Source organism: Macaca nemestrina, chromosome 3 (assembly GCF_043159975.1).
Source record: "Macaca nemestrina isolate mMacNem1 chromosome 3, mMacNem.hap1, whole genome shotgun sequence".
In the NCBI taxonomy this organism is placed as follows: domain Eukaryota; kingdom Metazoa; phylum Chordata; class Mammalia; order Primates; family Cercopithecidae; genus Macaca; species Macaca nemestrina.
The window spans coordinates 35,999,598-36,007,620 of record NC_092127.1 but is presented as its reverse complement, the minus strand read 5'-3'; positions in this window follow the sequence as shown (position 1 = coordinate 36,007,620).

Below are 8,023 nucleotides of genomic sequence, written 5' to 3'. Positions count from 1 at the left end.
GCTTTTTATTTTTAGTGTATCTATTATAGGTTTTTGCATTGTGGTCACCATGAGGCTTACAAAAAATATTTTATAGATATAACAAGTTATTTTAAAGGGATGACAATTTATCTTAGATCAGAAAAAAAGAATAGAAACAAAGAACAAACTAAAAAAACCTTCTATACTTTAACTCCAATACCCACCACATTTTGACTTTTCTTTTCTCAATCTAAATGTTTTTATATTGCCTATCTCTAAATAGGTTGCTATAGCTATTATTGTTTTTCATATACTTGCCTTATAGGTTTCCTACTAGAGTTTGAGTGGACTGCATACCATAATTATAGCACTGGAGTATTCTAGGGTTGTCTTTGTACTAGTGGGTTTTATACCGTCAAATGTTTTCTTTTGGCATGTTATTGTTTTTTTTTCTTTCAAATTGAAGAACTCCCTTTAGCATTTCTTGTAAGACAGGTCTGGTGGTTGTGAATTCTCTTAGCTTTTGTTTGTCTGGGAAGAGTTAATTTCTCTTTCATATTTGAAGAACAGCTTTTCCAAATATAGTACTCTTGGGTGGCAGGGTTTTTTTCAGAACATTGAAAATGTTGTTGCACACCCTCCTGGCCTGTATGGTTTTCGTTGATAAGTCTGTTGCCAGATGAACAGGAGTTTCTTTATATGTTACTTGCTTCTTTTCTCTTGCTGCTTTTAGGATCCTCTCTTTATTCTTGACGTTTGGGAGTTTGATTATTTTATGCTTTGATGAAGTCTTATTTGGGATGAATCTGTTTAGTACTCTCTGACCTTCCTCTACATGGATATTTCTATCTTTCTCAATTTTTGGAAAGCTTTCTGTTACTATTTATTTGAATACGCTTTCCATCCCTTGCTCTTGCTCAACTACCTCTTGAACAACAATACATTTTAGATTTGGTCATTTCCATGTTTTTTAGGTAATCTTTATTCCTGTTCAATCTTTTTTCTCTTTTGACTGTGTGATACTGAATAGCCTACCTTCAAGCCAACTGGTTCTTTCCTTTGCTTGATCTATTCTGCTGTTGAGAGCCTCTAATAAATTTTTCATTTCAGCAAATGTATTTCTCAGTTCCAAGATTTCTGTCCGATTTTTTAAATTATTATTTCAGTCTCTTTTTTAAATTTCTCTGATAAATTTTGGAATCACTTTTCTGTGTTATCCTGAAGGCCACTGTGTTTCCTTAAAATTGCTATTTTGAATTATTTGTCAGAGAGGTCGTGTATTGCCATCTTCTTAGGGCCTGTTACAGGTATCTTGCTTTGTCCAGTTAGGGAGGTTTTGGTTCCCTATTTGCTGTTGTTTTTTGTGGATATACATCTATGTCTTTGCATTGAAGGATTTGTTATTTATTCCAGTCTTTTCTGGCTCATTTTGGTTTTTACTTGGTATATTTGCCTAGAGATTCCTTGTAATTTACTTGTTAATTTCTTATTTCCCCCACCACTAAGTTGCTGCCTCCTTTTTGATGCTAGATGATGCCTTAAGCACAGGTTTGCCTCAGCTCTAGCAAAGAATCAGAGTGCTGCGAGTCCCAAATGGAAGAAGTTTGGAAGAAGTCCCAGTGGGGATATCTTGCCAGTGTGGGAAGGCTGGCTAGAGGTTCATGCCCAAGGGACCTGTGGAAAGTACTTCCTACAGTTGGTGCTGCTCAACAGTCACTCTGATTTGGCATCTCCTTAGGCTTAATTACAGAACAGAGTTTCCTGGGCTAGGCAAGGTAGTCCCACCTCTCACCTTGTCTTTTGCTGTTTGCAGGGATATTTCTCTCTTTAGGCACTTGTGATGTTTTCTGTGGGTTGAGGCAGGTACAGGTCTCCTGCTAGGGAACTCAAGGTGATGGGGAAGCTGATTGTCTACCTCTATCTCACTTTTTCCAGGGTAGAAAATGTGAGTTGGGAGGAATTTTTCCCATGCTTCATGACAGGCAGATTGTGGGGAGCGGCATCGTGGATGTAGAAATCTGATTCTCTTAGTCTATTCCAGGCTTTTTCACTTGTCTGTGGCCCCCAGAACTGACTCAACCTCATATTTGAGTTCTGGGGTATTGCTGGTGATAATCTCTGCACTGTCTATTTGTTTTGAGTTTTCTGTGGACAGGAAAATGAAGCCAGTATGCCACCATTTTGGAACTGAAATTCTCCAAAGTATACATTTTAAGTCGCTATGATAAGCGACTCTTATAGGCCAAATTCTTTTAAACATGACAAGTCTTAAAAATCAAGTATCCACAGATTCTTTAACACAAAATATTAATATAAATACTAATTATACATCTTCCAGAGGTTGCACCTAGAAACTTTTTGGAGTGAATAAGACTGTCCATATAATTGCCCAATAGGACAGCAACCTTGCAGGCTTTGAAAGATTCTTACGCACCCATAGGAAATGATTACATCATTGTATGTAATTTGGGGAATTCCTTCCTAGATACTTGGCAAGCGATATTGGGTGAGAAGCTGACAGGACTCTTGTCTACGACCCTGACCAGTCCACACTGAGCTCTAGTTATACTTAATAATAGGAACTGAATGAAAAGAAAACAGTGGCTACACAGCTTGTTCCCGACTTTGAATCATATCATGACTCATTGTTTTTCCATCTACATGGAAGTTGGCAACCCCTACACAGACTGGCATACCACAAAGAGAGAGAGAGAGGGAGAGAGAGAGAGAGACACACACACACACACAGAGAGAGAGAGACAGACAGACACGCGGAGTCTTGCTATGTCTTGCCCAGGCTGGAGTGCAGTGGCGCGATCTCAGCTCACTGCAGCCTCTGCCTCTCGGGTTCAAGCGATTCTCCTGTCGAAGCCTCCCAAGTAGCTGGGAACACAGGCCTGCACCACAATACCCAGCTAATTTCGTATTTTTAGTAGAGATGGGGTTTCACCACGTTGGCCAGGCTGGTTTCAAACTCCTGATCTCAGGTGATCCACCTGCCTCGGCTTCCCAAAGTGTTTAGATTAAGGTGTGAGCCAGGCTAAGATATTTTAACACATTTTCAAGGCGCTCCAAATAAGTTAGAACTTGATAAAATTCTGCTTTCTTTTCATATTCTTCTCTGAAGTGGTCTGAAAGGCCATATAACCCTTATAGATACTAAAATGATGCCAGTCACTCATGGTTTTGCTTGACTACGTGGGTGAAAATAGTGCACTATATTTCTTCATTCCCATCTTTAAATGAAGTCAGCTCTTGTGCGGTGGAGGCAAGATGTCAGTCAAGGGGCCTGGTCTAGGCTTCTCTCCCCTGAAGTCTTGTCTCTGCAATGGCCACTTCAGATGTTTATACTCCATTCCTCCAGGCCTAGCCCATATTCTGAAAAGGCAAGGCAATCCACCACTCAACAAGTATTCATTGAGTGCCTGCCATGTTCTTAGTGATGAGAACAGTTTAATGCATAAAAGAAAACAAAATCCCTGCCCCCATGGGATTTATATCCAGTTACACTTAGCAGATGTGTGTGAATCTGGAAGGACCTTTTCTATAGCCTGACAGAATTCTTACAACAGGTGAAAACTACTTGCCTTGTCTTCGAGAGTCTTGTGCATTTGGATCTATCCCTTAACAACTAACCTTGTCTATCATCCTCACAGTCTGGCCCTTTACTTCTGGGATAGTCCATTAGAGACTTGAGGAAAAGTTTCTTTTTCTTTCTTTTTCCATTTTTCCAAATTTAAATTCATGAAAAATATACAAGTTCTCAAAATTAAAAAACAACAGGATATTTTACCGACTTTCTGTTCTGAACTGACTTAAAATTTATGTTTCTAATCCCCAGACCTATGAACTAAAAAGCCTGAAATAAATATAGATCAGTCATGTGAGCTGACATATGAAGCAGTCAGCTTTACTCTGAGGGGTTTTGGTTGATCTTTCAAGTTTCTAAAAGTATTTGGAAGTGGAAAGCACTGTTCTTCATATGAAATAAAAGGAAGAAAAAAGGACCTTACAGTCAGACTCATTGTCAAAAAACTAATATTAAGAGAAGCTGAAGCAATCAAACAAGAGCATTTGCAAATCACTTGTTGGAGGTAAAGCTGGAAGCCTGTGCAGTTCAGGAAAATGGAAGATGAGATGGCTGAGATCCCATGAACAGACCAGGCCCAATAGAAACTATAATAACAACAGAGCTCAGTTACAGGAATATTCGATGATGACAGAATTTTAAAGACATGCTTCTTCCTTTGTATTGACTAAAGATCTTCAGGTTGAAAGTGTCAGGATCTGCTTAATTGAATATCCTCTGTTGCAATATTCAAAATCATCAGGATACTTAGATCTCAGTGAAAAATTGATGGTTGAAGAATAACTGAAGTATTCATAAGGAAGCCTGAAGCTCCCTACACACCTTGAATTTCATGCTAAATAATCTACAAGTTCTGGAAAATGCTGCTTACTGTAGAAAAACTGACTAACCTTGATCTTGGTCAGCATATACTTGGTTCTTTACATATCACTTATCAATGTTCAGAAAGGGAAGAATACTTGAACTTATCCAATACAAAAATTCACAATTTAACCAATTGTTTCCCAGATACGAGGCTTACTAGATGTGAGCATTGTAAACTTTTATTTAGCTGCAACTTAAAGAACTTTACATTTTCAGATATGTGTTGAAGACTCTCCCAGATGCTTTCTCCCTCTTTGAGAAGAAGCAGGAAAAGAAAACTTTCTCTAAAGGGCAACTTGACTCTTTTCACACACTGAAGACTTTGGAAGCTGGTGGCAACAACTTCATTTGCTCCTGAGAATTCCTCTCCTTCACTCAGGAGCAGCAAGCGCTGGCCAAAATTCTTATCGGTTGGCCAGAAAACTACCTGTGTGACTCTCCATCCCATGTGCACGGCCAACAGGTTCATGACGTCCGTCTCTTGGTGTTGGAGTGCCATAGGGCAGCACTGGTGTCTGGCATGTGCCGTGCCTTGTTCCTGCTGATCCTGCTCATGGGGGTCCTGTGCCACCGTTTCCAAGGCCTGTGGTACATGCAAATGATGTGGGCCTGGCTCCAGGCCAAAAGGAAGCCCAGGAAAGCTCCCAACAGGGACATCTGCTATGATGCAGTTTCTCATAGTGAGCAAGATACCTACTGGGTGGAGAACCTTATGGTCCAGGAGCTGGAGAACTTCAATCCCCCCTTCAAGTTGTGTCTTCATAAGCGGGACTTCATTCCCGGCAAGTGGATCATTGACAATATCATTGACTCCACTGAAAAGAGCCACAAAATGTTGTGTTTTCTGAAAATTTTGTGAAGAGTCAGTGGTGCAAGTATGAACTGGACTTCTCCCATTTCCGTCTTTTTGATGAGAACAATGATATTGCCATTCTCCTTCTTCTGGAGCCCATTGAGAAGCCATTTGCCTTAGTCAATCTGGGCTGCTATAGCACAAATGCCAATAGTCTGGGTAGTTTATAGATAACAGAAATTCATTTCTTACAGATCTAGAGGCTGGCAAGTCCAAGATCAAGATGTTGGCAGATTTGGTATCTGGTGAGGAATTCTTCCAGGCTCAAAGATAGCTGTCTTCTCACTGTATTCTTACATGGTGGAAGGGGTGAGGGAGCTGTCCGAAGTTTCTTTTGTAAGGGAACTAATCCTGTTCGGGAAGCTTCTGCCCTCATGACCTAATCACCCACCAACGGGCCCACCTCCAGTACCTCACACTGGGGGTTAGGATTTCAATAGCTGAATTTCAGGAGGACACACGCCTTCAGTCTATGGCTAGGATCATTCCCCAGCACTTCCGTTAAGCTTCAGAAGATAATTAACACCTAGACCTTTCTGGAACGGCCACTAATGAAGCTCAGCAGGAAGGGTTTTAGTTAAAGAAAAATTCTAGTTTTTAAAAGGAAGATATATACAACATGAAATATTCTCAGTTTTCAGAACTAGGTTCTATGTTAATTTAGAAGTTTACTACTATTATTTTGCATAGGCAGTATTCTTGAAATGTCTCCAAAAATTAGACATATTGACATCTGTTCAGAGTAAAAAAATTTTGAAGAATGTATGTTCATGTATAAAGATCTGTAAAATAATGCAGGATTTCTGACATATTTTCATTAAGTGGTTTTTGGTGGATGAGTTTGTTATTATTTTATTTGACAATTACAAAATACTTTATGTGAAAAAGACATAGACTGTGTGTTTTGTTTTGTTTTTTCGAAACAGGGCCTCACTCTTATCTCCCAGCCTCAACCACCTGGACTCAAATAATCCTCCCACCTCAGCCTCCTGAGTAGCTGGGGCTACAGGCACAAACCACCATGCCTGGCTAATTTTTCAATTTTTGTAGAGATGGGGTCTCCCTATTTTGACCAGGCTGGTCTCAAACTCCTGGACTCAAGTGATCCTCCTGCCTTGGGTTCCCAAAGTGCTGAGATTACAGGTGTGAACCACTATGTTTGCCTTGTGTTTTCGGATAACTTTTGGATAACAGTTTAGGATTTCAGTTAGGTGCTCAAAACTATGAATCTATGCAATGAAAGTTACCCTTTCCCCAAATATTAATACATTTCATATGCCGTGTTGATTTTCTAACTTTAATCAACTTTTTTTTTCTTTTTTGGTAGAGAGTTATAGGAGGTGTTATATCTAGATACAGAAGGAGATTTGGAGTCTAACCTGGGATTTGCCACATGTTAACTGTGAGCCATGCAACTCTGGGTAAGTTCTCTAATCACTTTAACCAAAGGAATAATAATATCAGAATTATTTATTGCATGTGTTATTGTAAGATTCAGATGAAATAATAGATGTGAAGGTGCTTTGAAAATGTCAAGAACTAGGCTGGGTGCGGTGGCTCACACCTGTAATCCCAGCACTTTGGGAGGCCTAGGCGGGTGGATCACATGGTGCCAGGAGTTCGAGACCAGCCTGGTCAACATGGCAAAAACCCGTCTCTACTAAAAATACAAAAGCTAGCCAGGCATGGTGGTGTACGCCTGTAATCCTACCTACCTGGAAGACTGAGGCAGAGATTTGCTTGAATCTGGGAGGTGGAGACTGTAGTGAGCCAAGATTGCACCACTGCACTCCAGTCTGGGTGACAAAACGAGACTCCATCTCAGGGGGAAAAAAAAAAAAAGAAAATGTCAAGAACTGAACAAGTATAAGGACTGTGAGTTGGATGTGCTAATAGCTTTGTGGACTGTGTACAACCACCTTCAGTATACGCAGAGGACACTGATAATAATTTGTGGCTAAATAAATGATTTCTACTTGACTTTCCCAGAATATTCTAATTGACTTTGGGATTATAGAGCAATAGCATCAAAATTCATCTTAGGCAGTTCAACTAAGGAAGAGAAATAGAGAAAAAACAAGTTTTTAGTTTCAGGAGAAATAATTTGAAGGAAGTTTTCTTGTGTCAGAAATCATAAGGTAGAGAGCTGGAGATTTGGAATTAATAAGAAAGCATTTTCAGCCAGCTGGACAACCTGATGGTCAGGATAAAGAAAAATAGTAACATAGTGACCTGTATACAAAAACCTCTCAATTTCATGTTTATGTGTATTGATTAAGTTTCCCTGATGTTCCAACCATCAGAGAGGATTAGGGATGTGGAACAGAGTAGGAGAAGCAGCCCTGGATTTAAGGTAAAATTCTGGTTTCAACTCTCAGTTCTGTCATACATAATACAATTCGTATGACATTTTCTTGTGTAAGGGAGGAACAAGGATGCTTCGTCTGCTTCATATCTCACTTTGTGAAAATCAAATGTAATTATGAATATAAAGGGTAGATTATTAATATTAAGGCAGTTGAATTTTAAAAGCTTGTTTCTTCCCTTATACGTATTCCTAACCGTGGAGACAGCTAGGTTCTGTGGCAATGAAGAAAATTGATCAATGACTGTGTTTAGTATTACTTTGGGAAATAGGGATGGAATGGGGGCAAGGAAAGGACTTAGCTTCAAACTGTAGATAGAAGTGGGAAGCCCAGATCTTTTCATGATGAGAACTCGGATGGAATGTACGTGCTAGAGATGGTGCCCCAGTA